This window comes from Epinephelus fuscoguttatus, linkage group LG12, assembly GCF_011397635.1.
Source record: "Epinephelus fuscoguttatus linkage group LG12, E.fuscoguttatus.final_Chr_v1".
In the NCBI taxonomy this organism is placed as follows: Eukaryota; Metazoa; Chordata; class Actinopteri; order Perciformes; family Serranidae; genus Epinephelus; species Epinephelus fuscoguttatus.
The window spans coordinates 1917491-1930777 of NC_064763.1; the positions used below are offsets into that span (position 1 = coordinate 1917491).

The 13287-nt window shown below is 42.0% G+C and overlaps 1 protein-coding gene across 4 annotated transcripts in view; it reads right to left on the reverse strand.

Annotated features, from left to right (window-relative positions):
- Positions 1-13287, reverse strand: part of nrip1b (nuclear receptor interacting protein 1b) — a 71263-nt gene that overhangs the window by 36762 nt on the left and 21214 nt on the right. The window contains exon 2 of one of the 4 annotated variants that reach the window (XM_049591484.1): positions 937-1003. The exons of the other annotated variants lie outside the window; for them this stretch is intronic. The gene's annotated coding sequence lies outside the window, so the exon portion shown is untranslated. The remainder of the gene's footprint in view (positions 1-936; positions 1004-13287) is intronic. 4 annotated transcript variants of the gene reach the window in all.

Genomic DNA, 13287 nt, shown 5'->3' on the forward strand with positions numbered 1-13287 from the left:
CGTTAGTGGGTATGAAGTGCTGCCAAGGTGTATGTTATAGTATGTCACAGTAGAGGCCGATGCTGTTGTTACATGTGACGCCAGTGACACCGCTTTTGATTATAGACATGCTGTCTATAACCGGAGTGATCACTTCAATGGATGCTGCTGTTGTTTGGTTCCATATAAAAATGCAAAGGCGGCATAAAGAAGGGACTTGGTAGTGGCACTATAGCGCCATTTCTGTATAAAAAGGGCTGGTCTGACTTACAATATGAAACAACAAATATTGAAGGCCTGGACCTCTGACCACAGCTCTACTGTCCATCTGAAACCACCAGCTTGTGCACTATAGTTTGCCTTTATTGCAGTGTGTGCTCCTTGAAAAGAGGCTAAAAAACTTTAGATTCAGTGAAGCTAAAAACACACTTCAGTCTCAATCCTCAACTGAAGATCATTGAGAAATATCTGCCATTGGTTAGCTGTCCCTTTAATAACTTAAAGACCTTTTTTCTCTTCTCTACCTCTCTGCCCTGAGGTTTATCACTGTGACTCTTCTTTTCCATCTTTCCCCCTCGCTCTGTCTCACACACACACCCACACACACACTCTCTCTCTCTCTCTCTCTCTCTCTCTCTCTCTCTGCCTGTATGTGTGGCTGGCAACTACAAAGCATCTCTTGGCTCTGTGGGGAGAGAATAAGACACTCTCATTACTGCCTTTAAAAAGCTCTTGCCCTCACAAAATCCACTGTCGACCCAGACACTGGTGCAGAAAGTCACAGGAAAGACTGAAGGTGTTAAAGGCTACTTTTCCCCCTTATAACTCAATTCTGTGTGTGTGCGTGCGTGCGTGCGTGCGTGCGTGCGTGCGTGTGTGTATGGCTGTGGCTGATGGTTTCTGCCCCCCCCCCCCTTTCCTGTTCCTCTTTAATGTCACAGGGCTGGCTCATATGACCTTGAGCAGCAGCGTTGGCAGGGCAAGAGCAAGAGCTGCCTCGCCTGCGGGCGCCCTTGAACTGGATCTGCAAGACAAAAAAAAACAAAAAACCTTCACACAGCCTGATAGACATCTCAGCCCTCCTCCTACACCCCCCACGTATCCTCCCCCTTTCTCCTCAGCTCTTTTATTCAATCTATGCTGCTCCTTATCTGTTCCCCCTGGTGGGAAGAGATTTATCAGAATGCTGTATCTTTAACCTCTCTGTCAGACTGAGATAGAGACAGAATTTTAAAATGTCTGACGATTGGCCTGCAAAGATTTCCTTCATGCACACGCCCCATGCCACGGCAGTGGTTGTATGGGGAGTTCTTTAAGGAATATACCTGTAGCATGAGATCGCCATCCACCCCGAAGGTGATGTTTACGTACAAGGAAATTCCAGACTGTTTTCCTTCCCAGCTCTGCTCTGAGCCACTGGCACACAGTGACCTGGAGCTTCAAAACAAATATCCCAGCCTCTGTTCCAAGGATGAGCATTGGCTTACCAGCCAATCAAGGCTCTCTGACTAAGAGAGGGGGCGGTGCCTTCAGAGCCATGTTTTGACAGGCTGGTGATGACCTGCTGGGTCCCAGTGTGGACCTCTGTTTTTCCAAAGTAAACATCACGGTACATAGTCCAAAGTCTGGCTCTGCACCATCAGACTCGCTGAGCATAGTCTATTGTAAATGCACAAAGAAGGGTTTTATCAGCATGCAAATATTGCGGCACCGTCCTTGTGACTCAGGCCACCAAGGATCACGTATTACAATACATATTTGCATTCCTGTTATAAGCAATGTGTTCAATACTGGGTGTTTTGAAATTTATGGAAGGCCTGTTCTTTTTAACAGAATGCATACACACTGTACAAAAGTGTGTGTGCAGAGGACAGTATTAGAGGTTTGGACACTGTGAGACTGGCTTAGCCATCATAGTGGTCCTCTTCATGCCTGACCTTTAAAAACTGTAATGTTATCACATGTCATAAGCAGGCCTGCTGAAAACCATCTGCTGAAGGCACTGCAGTGGCTCCCTAACACCAAAAAAAGAGAGAGAGAAAAAAAAACAAGACAACACTAGCTGGAGTGGCCAAGCACTGATTCTGACTGTTTTACTGCTCAGCATGTCTCACCTTCTCTCACACACACACACACGGACGGACGGATGGACGGACGCACGCACGCACGCACAGAAAGACAGAGGGCATCATACACCCCCTCAGAGGCTGTTGTTGTGCGACATGAGCCATGAGCAGTCTCCTCAATTAGTGTTAAGGGGCTTTTGCACAGAGACATGAAGTTCTGGGGCTAAGAATAACATTAAACAGGTCTGCTGGGTAGCAGTGGCAGAGCTTGGGAGCTGTGGCACTGAGGAGAGCAGGGTGTGTGTACTAACCAAAGTCTTGCTGCTAATCCGATCCCCCGCCATGTTTAGACCCACTTTGGGATATTATGTTATGTTATGTTTGTTAGAATGACACCTTGGCTAATAGTGCTGGTTTTACACAGAGCGAAACCAATATGATTATTGTTAGTCATGACCAGTATAGGAAAAGAAAAAACAGACAAACTCAATGAATGTTGTGTTTATTTGCTGAGAAATCACTCCCATCTAAAAATAAAGTTTTCCTATGGGGGACATGGGTGTGTTGAAATATTAAAAGGCTTCCTATAGACAATAGCAAAATGTAACCAGGGTTCCAACAGTTTCATGGACAAAAAACTTTTCCATGTCTTTTTAAGGACCCATAATTTCTTTTTTTTTTCTTTTTGCTGTACTTGGGTATTTTCAAACATATCAGATTCAAACTCTATTCAAATATAATTTCAGTTATCTGGCATGGAGGGAGAGATGGAATGCTAGGAGAAAATGAGAAAACATGTGGTGGTGCATATTAGAACTACATTATGTTACCACCTTCAGAAAATAAATTTGCAGTCTTGTTACATTCAGAGATGCACTATAATATCAGCATGTCATCAGTATTGGCCAATATTGGCTTTAAAATTAGTCAGAATCAGTCAACATGCTTTTTCGTATTCCACACAATGAATGAATACTACATTCATTGAAAAGTATTATATTTCATGTCTCCATATGCTGTTGTGCCATCAGGATAAGAGTATGCATGCATAATATAATGTCAATTCCACTACAGAAGAGACTTGATGATCACTAAAATTAGGTGGGAAAAAGTGTATATATTGATATGGATTGATTTTGTTCAATGTTGATACAGAACAAAACAGAGGAGCAGAGATAAAAATAAGTAATAGTTATAATAGAACAGAGAGAGGAAACGGACAGAGGAGCAGTTTTGTGTATCTTATTTTCACAGATTTGGAACCAAAGGCCATGTATGTTGGATTTTGATTGATCATTGGCAGCAGTTTCATGTTGCCAATAAACTTCACTGCACCAATTCTGTCACATATATATATCAGTTACTGTTACCAAACGGTGCGTTACTCCATTATTTTTGGTTCCCTTTCACTAAAACATTTCAGCCCTAAACAATTAAAGATAGTCAAGTCAGATAAAGGTATATGCACAATTCTTACCAGAGCATCTTAATGAAACACGTCTCTCACCCTCTCTGAAGTCACTGTCGACCTGCTGGCCTCACCACAGTGCTGTAACGTTACATTAAGCGGTAGTGCTTCTGTAGAGTTTTAGTCCCGGTAACGTTATATCCAGTGACGTGATATCCATTGTTATCCCGAGAAAGCTTTTGTTGTGGACAGACAATGTCTGCGGTGGGCGACATACTCGACACCATCATGTAGCTCTTCAAATGTTCTCTTTAGCTAATTTTCCATAGTTGTATCCAAGTAACGTAGTTGTAAAACGTTTAGCTGCCTGACAGCGAGTGACTCCACTGTCAAGACGGTTGCATGTTTCCTATAGCGTTCAGTTGTTTTGTCAAGTGGTATTTAAACTAACTAAAAAGTTACTTTTAAAAGTAACTGACTTACTAACCGAGTTACTTTTTAATGAAGTAACTAGTTACGGTAACTAGTTACTATTTTTCAGTAACTAGCACAACACTGTACATATACAGTACAGGCCAAAAGTTTGGACACACCTTCTCATTCAATGCGTTTTCTTTATTTTCATGACTATTTACATTGTAGATTCTCACTGAAGGCATCAAAACTATGAATGAACACATGTGGAGTTATGTACTTAACAAAAAAAGGTGAAATAACTGAAAACACGTTTTATATTCTAGTTTCTTCAAAATAGCCACCCTTTGCTCTGATTACTGCTTTGCACACTCTTGGCATTCTCTCGATGAGCTTCAAGAGGTAGTCACCTGAAATGGTTTCCACTTCACAGGTGTGCCTTATCAGGGTTAATTAGTGGAATTTCTTGCTTTATCAATGGGGTTGGGACCATCAGTTGTGTTGTGCAGAAGTAACCTTAATACACAGCCGACAGCCCTTTTGGACAACTGTTAAAATTATGGCAAGAACCAATCAGCTAACTAAAGAAAAACGAGTGGCCATCATTACTTTAAGAAATGAAGGTCAGTCAGTCCGGAAAATTGCAAAAACTTTAAATGTGTCCCCAAGTGGAGTCGCAAAAACCATCAAGCGCTACAACCAAACTGGCACACATGAGGACCGACCCAGGAAAGGAAGACCAAGAGTCACCTCTGCTTCTGAGGATAAGTTCATCCGAGTCACCAGCCTCAGAAATGGCAAGTTAACAGCAGCTCAGATCAGAGACCAGATGAATGCCACACAGAGTTCTAGCAGCAGACCCATCTCTAGAACAACTGTTAAGAGGAGACTGCGCGAATCAGGCCTTCATGGTCAAATAGCTGCTAGGAAACCACTGCTAAGGAGAGGCAACAAGCAGAAGAGATTTGTTTGGGCCAAGAAACACAAGGAATGGACATTAGACCAGTGGAAATCTGTGCTTTGGTCTGATGAGTCCAAATTTGAGATCTTTGGTTCCAACCGCTGTGTCTTTGTGAGACGTAGAAAAGGTGAACGGATGGATTCCACATGCCTGGTTCCCACTGTGAAGCATGGAGGAGGAGGTGTGATGGTGTGGGGGTGTTTTGCTGGTGACACTGTTGGGGATTTATTCAAAATTGAAGGCACACTGAACCAGCATGGCTACCACAGCATCCTGCAGCGACGTGCCATCCCATCCGGTTTGCGTTTAGTTGGACGATCATTTATTTTTCAACAGGACAATGACCCCAAACACACCTCCAGGCTGTGTAAGGGCTATTTGACCAAGAAGGAGAGTGATGGAGTGCTGCGGCAGATGACCTGGCCTCCACAGTCACCGGACCTGAACCCAATCGAGATGGTTTGGGGTGAGCTGGACCGCAGAGTGAAGGCAAAGGGGCCAACAAGTGCTAAACACCTCTGGGAACTCCTTCAAGACTGTTGGAAAACCATTTCAGGTGACTACCTCTTGAAGCTCATCGAGAGAATGCCAAGAGTGTGCAAAGCAGTAATCAGAGCAAAGGGTGGCTATTTTGAAGAAACTAGAATATAAAACATGTTTTCAGTTATTTCACCTTTTTTTGTTAAGTACATAACTCCACATGTGTTCATTCATAGTTTTGATGCCTTCAGTGAGAATCTACAATGTAAATAGTCATGAAAATAAAGAAAACGCATTGAATGAGAAGGTGTGTCCAAACTTTTGGCCTGTACTGTATATCTATATATCTATATATAGATACACACACACACACACACACACACATACATATATACATTTATAAACAAATATGCGAGGACTGACTCGGATGATATGAGTGACTTAAGTGTAGCTAAACACTTGTTAGCAACTGTAAAAAACAAAAACATGAACTAAATAAAAGTGTTTTTGGTCCAAAGCTCATGAGGGCTCTGCAAAGAGGTCATTGCAACTGAATAAGCATTTGTATTGCTTATTTAAAACCACAGTTGAACTTGGTATAGTAAATAACCTGACCTGAATAAAGTCGAGCAAGTCTGGGAGAAAGCGGCCTATATTTAGAAAATAGCAACCCCTGTGTCAGAGAAAAAGAAATGTAAATAGATCCTTTACTTTTAATCGTGTGTAGCTTGCGCTTTGAGCTTGTCAGGTCTGACTGCAGTAATCAAACGCTATTACTGGAGACTGAGAGAAGAGAGGAACTTATAGAAGGTGGAAGTGCTTCAGAGACTCCTGCGCAACTGTAAGGCTTATGTGTGCCTGTGTTTTTTGAAGTGTGGAGCTGAGGAGTTAGGAGAGACCTCAGTGCTCAGCTTGGGGCGTATAATCTATGGGTCATTTGCAGCTTTTCTCTCCAGTATGACAAGCCGTTTGCAAGACATAGCCTCTGCTGCTGACCCAGTTCTGAGTGGCTGCGTCTCGCGACAAGGCCCTGCCTCCCCATCAGGCCCTGCTACTCGTCTAACCGACGATAACACCACCACCCTCTGCCTCCGTGAACTGTGGGGAAAAAAATAGGTCGCCCTGACCCACTTTTCTTCTTTCTTTTTTTCTCTCCTCCCCAACATCGTGCAAGGAGTTCTGCACAGTATGATCGAGGGAGACAGTAAAAGCGAGAGAAAGAGAGGGAAACAAAGGAAGAGAAGAAGTTAAAATGGCAGACTAAGAGACTTCTTTGTGATGAGTCCCTGCATTTCAGTGATGCGTTCCTCTGGCCTTTGGAATAAAGGCAACCCTTATCAGCTGGCCTGCTGTATGTGTGGTTAAAACAGGAATGTCCTGATCAAGGTTTTTTTCTTTCTCCAATACATCCGAGTTCCCATCCAATACTTCAATTTTCCTCCATAGGTAGAAAATGGAAGATGCAGCTGCACACTGCACACTTCAAGTACTTCATAATCATTAACATAAATCCAAAGTAGGCTTTAGCCCCTGTTTAACAGTTGAAATGCTGTGCAATGTATTAAGAAAAGAATTCCTGCATCCAAGCTGTTCCCTGGTGTTTATTTATCGATTTATTTATTCATTACAAGATAACAAGCTATATAATAACAAACCCTGTCTTTAACATTTTTTTCTTCAATGGAATTTCTCTCTCCTTTAACAGAGCATTCTCTAGTGTTTGTTGCTAATGTTAGTTATTTGTTGCCTTGCCTGAGTGGACAACTTCGGTATTTTTCAACCTGGGTTCTATTTCCCCATGTGTATGTGTGCGTATGATTCATGGGTACCACTCGTTCTAAAATTGGTTCAGTATTGAGCCGCGAAACAAGCTAAAACGGTAATGGGGGCAAATGTGTCCCGTATAAAAGTGCTTTTTTTTGCCACTGACCGGTTCAGATCGCCAGTGCTATCTCTGTAAATAGCATATGGTAGCGGCCCTGGGGCAGTGGTGAGTGTGAATGAGTGGAGTCAGCTGTCAGTCAGTGTTGGAGCAGAAAGGCGGAAGTTGTCCCCGCTTGGTAATGTAAATGAGTATGTGTGTGTGAAGTGTGTGTTACGCTAGAAGAGTCAGAGGACGGAGTCTTTTACGTGCTACCCTATGGAGTGTTACCAGAGTTTTTGGAGTGCTCAAATAAACGGGCCTTTTTCCCGAACACAAGAACAGGATGTCGCGCAACACCCCGTACAGCTTTCACAGGCTGCCTTTGTCGGACGGCGAGATGCTGAAGTTGTGGCTAGTTATGCTACAAATGGATGCTAACACTCCTCTCCAGACACTGTGCCTTGCAGACCATCAGGTCTGCAGTGCTCACTTCTCCCAAATGACTACTGCCAGCCGAAGAAGAGAAGACATCCAATCCTGAAACACCTCTTCCTCAAGAAAACGGCTGTCCCACGAGTAGAGAGAGCTACAGACACAGTGGAGCAAAGCTTGTGACATCACACAGCCCAGAGGTAAGGGAAAGGCTAAGTTAGCATGCTATTTACAGAGATAGCACTGGCGATCTGAAATGGTCAGTGGCGAAAAAACACACACTTCACACACACATACTCATATACAATACCGAGCAGGGACACCTTCCGCCTTTCTGCTCCAACACTGACTGACAGCTGACTCCACTCATTCACACTCACCACTGCCCCAGGGCTGCTACCATATGCTATTTACAGAGATAGCACTGGCGATCTGAACCGGTCAGTGACGAAAAAAAGCACTTTTATATGGGACGCATTTGCCCCCATTACCGTTTTAGCTTGTTTCGCGGCTCAATACTGAACCAATTTTAGAACGAGTGTTACTCATGAATCATATGCACACATACACATGGAGAAATAGAGCCCAAGTTGAAAAATACCGAAGTTGTCCTTTAAGGCGGATTTATAATTTTTTGCTGGCTCTACGCTGTAGCCTAAGCAAGTGGCCTACGGCACTGTGAGCATTTATACTACACTACTACACTTGCCAGTTACACCTCCAAAATGCTAGTCAGTTGTGGGTTTTACTGTGAAGTGCTGAAAAGTCTGACTGAACACACCTACAACCAGGGTCCAAAACTAACTTTTTCACTTACCAGCCAGGCAGATATTTTACCAGCCAACCAAATAAAAATTGCTTTTAAGTGTTGTAATTTGCTATCAGTATTATTTAGCATGTCATTTAGGTCTTGTATGCGATTCTCAATCAATACTTTAATAGTGTGCACTAATATTAGTAATAATGTATGCTAAAATATGAATAACTGTTTCAACAGTTAAGTGTAATATTTGGGTTAATAAATTCTGTAGTATTCTTACGACAGTGCAAAAAGAATCTTTCATTAAGGAATTTTACATGAATCACTGACTTCAGTCCCCTTTGGACAGTTGAGACATAAGATTTTAGCTCGACCATACTGCAACAGCAAGGCCTGCGCTATATAAACATGAATGTCTGACCAGCGGTGGACAAAGTATTCAACAACATGACTTGAGTGAAAGTAAAGATACTCTTGGTCAAATATTACTTCAATACAAGTGAAAGTTGTTCAGTCTTTTTTTTTTTACTTAAGTGAAACTGCACCAACTGATTAACACACAAGTAAAGAACAGTTCCTTCATAAGTAAAGAACAGTCCCTAAAGTGCGATGAGGTTTGTGGATGGTTACCTGCCACAAAGAGAGAAATGTGAACGACTCGTTTCCTCTCTGACACAACACATAGCTGTGTGCTCAGCTGTTCAGGTACGTTTGGGCAGCGATCGCAGTGCACCGAAATTCTCGTGCGAGCCCGTTCACATCAGACGCGCATTTCTCCATGCCGGTCAACAAGCGGTTCTGCTCCCAGCTGTTGTCTCCGTCACATTTGGGGTTGTTTTTCCATCATGGGTAACTGCCCGGCTTGACACATTCGCTCGCGGCTCACGCAGAAAATAGACCACACGCCGAAACGATCACTGCAGGGCAGCTCCATGGCTGGTGTGGATGACACAATCGGTTAACATGGGTGCCGAAAGGAAAGTGGCTTTGCTTCTCGGCGCTTCGAGGCTATTCACAGCGGTTCCGCGGGCGGTGTGGCCCTGGCGTTACGTGACCAAAGATCGTCTCTGCCTGAAATACACACTACTCTGCCGGGAAACCAGCCGATACCAGCACCGTTCTACATTAACAAAAAATGCATTTTTTGCTGGTAAAAAAAAAAATAACTCACCAGAGTGGCGAGTGGTCTTAAAAATTTACCAGCCAGAGACAAAATCTACCCGTAATTGGCAAGTGGCGAGTGTTAGTTTTGGACCCTGCCTACAACACACATTAAATGTGTAATAGTGACATTCTCAAACACAAGTTTGAGAAAAAATTCAAAATTCAGCTCCAATATAACAAGGATCACAGACAAAAAACTCATCTTTTGCTTGACACGTTTTCCCTACAATTACAACATGCTAACATTATTAGCTTAGGCCTTTGACATTTTACACTGTATAATGGGACTTACACAAGCTGCATTTTTTGTGCCCTCAAATCTGTTGTTGTCTGTTGTTTTCAGTGTAGATGCACGGAAGACGCACTCATACGCTAGATTAACACTGTTGCAATGCGCACGTGTTCTTGAGTGCCTATTTTTTTAGGGTGTGACAGCTGTGCCCTGAGATGAATAGAGTTAACAACCATAGCTGACATATATCTTTCCCTTCTTCCATAAATATCAGTCTGTGATAAATATGAAGGAGTTGATCATTTTAGTGCAGGGCTACCCAGAGCTTTACATCTGTCCTATGGATAATACTTTAGGCCCAATAGGCACAAGAGCTGCACAGAGTGCCTGACTTTGACTTTTTCCAGGCAGTTAAAGACGTGGCATGTGTACGACCTAGGCTTGGGCAGTATCACGATATACCAGGATATTAAGAAATCCTGGCGTTAGAGATGAAATCCTTCAACAGTGGACCAATTAACTGTATGACTAACAGCAGTAACCAGGTCAGGCTAGATGAGTTTTATTTTGTTTCTGTTGAGTTTGAATGAAGTGTTAACGAAGCAATTATGCCAGTCTCAGTTCTGTGACCAAGAGAAACGAGAACCCAAAGAGTGTGCAGTTGTATTTCTCTGTTTAATAAGGAAAAAATGTGGAATGTGGAATATTACTTGTCTTATCATTGTGTGAGTTTCTTCTGTGTATTTATCCGTTTGAAAAAGTTGAAAGAGCTTGTGGAAAGCAGCGTAATCACGCATACCGTCATATACCGTATACCCCCGTGAAATTTCAAGAATGTATGGAAGTACCACCCAAGCCTATTAAGCCACTTAAATTAACTTACTGGCTGGTTTACTTCTTCTCATGCAAAGCCAAGGACAATGGAAACATTTATCAAAGGTAATGTTACAAAATTCAGCTCCATTATAACTCACAAGGTTTACCGACAAATCAACTGTCTTGTACTAGACATTTTCCCCACATATACGGCATGCTAACGTCATTAGCATAAGCCTATGACAGTTTACCTGTGTGTGTGTGTGTGTGTGTGTGTGTGTGCGTGCGCACCAGGGCTGAACTCCGCCGTGTGTGATATGTCGTGTAAATAAGTTAAATAACATATTTACTGCAAAGTTTAAATGTAAAGTCTACACCAATGCCCCAGATTATCAAAATGACATAAAAACTTGATGTTCACTTGAAACAAAAACTCATCTCTTGAGAGCTTGACATCATTTTTTATGTTAAGTCAACAAAAATCTAAAAATTTCACTAAAGTCTATATTAGTGTACGGCTAATAAACAACACTATCATTGTACACTAGTGTTGCACGGTATACTGGTACTAAAATAGTATCGCGGTACTGGAGTATTCCAAACGGTACTATACTGCATTTGAAAAATACCAGTACTTTGAAACTGATTCAATTCATTAATTTAGTTAATTTATTTTACTCATTTATGCACACAAACGCCTTTCTTGTTCCTATTGGAGCACAGATTGCGCAAGTGGTGTGTATGACAACACCTGTATCAACATTCGCAGCAGGCGCACGTGAAAAAAAAACAAGAGAAAGTCTGCCTCGCAAAGGGAGACAACACGAGACAACACCAACTTGGTGGAACATTTGAGTTACCAAACCGTGACGTCCGTACTGAGGTACTAACTGAACCATGATTTTTTTGGTACCGTTACACCCCTACTATTTATTGTTCTAAAGGTTTGTATCCAAAAGGACTTTTCCTTAGGAAAAGTACCGAAGAGTATCGAAAAGTTTCGAAATTCATATTGGTATTGGTACCGAAACAAAGATTTTGGTATCGTGACAACACTATTGTACACTTAACATATTGTGGTGTGTTGGAGCTAAATGGGTGGAGTTTTCCAGCATGCCATGAGACAATGTGTTTAAGGCCATGAACTGAAGACAACTGTGTTTAAATGTGTTCTAAATCACTTTTTTTACCCATTATGCAGTGATAAATGTTTATGTATTTCACAATGGTTCTAATAGGTTACAGTAAATGTTGTGGTAAAAGACATTTTGCACCATGAGTTAAGTTGTATACACAGTTAGGGACTGCCCACATTTATTTTGTGTCTGGTATACTCAAAACTTTTATGTTATTGTAGTAAAGTAAAAGTTTTGAGTGCAAGTCGTTTCCAAAAATATTTAAGATGAGTAAACAAATTACATACATACATATATACACATGGAGTGGAGGACAGACAGACAACTGCTGCACTTGTTGCTTTGTATGAACACTTGAAGTAACAACTGACGTGACAATGACAGCCAGTCAGTGACAGCTGAAATAAAACAAAGGATCGGATTGGGCTCTTTATAGCTCAATATAGCCGATCCTGATCAGTTAAGAGTGCCCTGATCGGACCCAACACAGATCTTAAGATTGGACAAGGACTTCCCTTGCTATCCCCCCGCCGCCTTCATACAATAACTGCTCTACAGGCATCCAACCCACCTCCTTATCTCATGTCCCACTTAGAATGCTACATGGAATCCTCTGCCTTATTTTAACACAGACATGCAAACTGCTTTTTGCAGTCATTTATCACCCATGACAGTATGATATGTCATCCAACCAGAAAAATGATGAGCCTTTCTTGGCTAAGGAAGATATTATGGGACTAGCTGGACTGGGAGCTGGCCCTAATGCCTGGTAGCATGAGACTGACCCCCACCAATGCCTCTGTATAGGTAAGAACAGCTCATGATATATGTCAGATCAAGCACAGTGCTCTCATGCAAACCCTTTCCTCATAAGGCTGTGCTCACTCATGAATTGCTTTTGTAATCCCTCCATACATTAACCATAGCTCTCCTTGACAGGCATGTTCCTCTTACAACAGCTGAGAGTTTCATATATTTACAAAACAGATTATTTATTTATTCTGCAGCACCAGCTCTATCCTTGTTGGATTCCTATTGAAGACATTGTGAAATACCCAATCAATGCACACCTTTGACAGCTAGTTTAAATATTAATGCACCAGCCAAAAATCATCAATCATCATTCACTGGTGCCTCGGTATCACTTAGCAACTATTGTTTATCTCCTGCTCAAAAGCTTTATTTTTCAGAGTGAGAGTGACATTTAATTATCAGCCTTTAAAAACCTTTTACCTTTAAAGAGACTTAACAAACTGAATAATTCTACTTTAGCTATAGTGTGATACCTCTTTTTTTAAGGCAGTAGTAAGCTATTTACTATGCATCGCAGTGATTTTACACATCTTAGCCCTTCTGAAACCACACAGCATGACTGGTGCATACATTTTTTTTTATATTTGATTACACAAAGCTCTTACAGTCAAAAAGCTCTCTGAACATGAGCATGCCTTATATACCACCCTAGTGTCACACAGTTTGCCTGCACAAGAACATTAGTCTCACCAGATGCTAGCCACTACATGTGTTTGCATGTCTACTCATTTGCATCAGCCACAGTTTGACTCTCCACTCTCC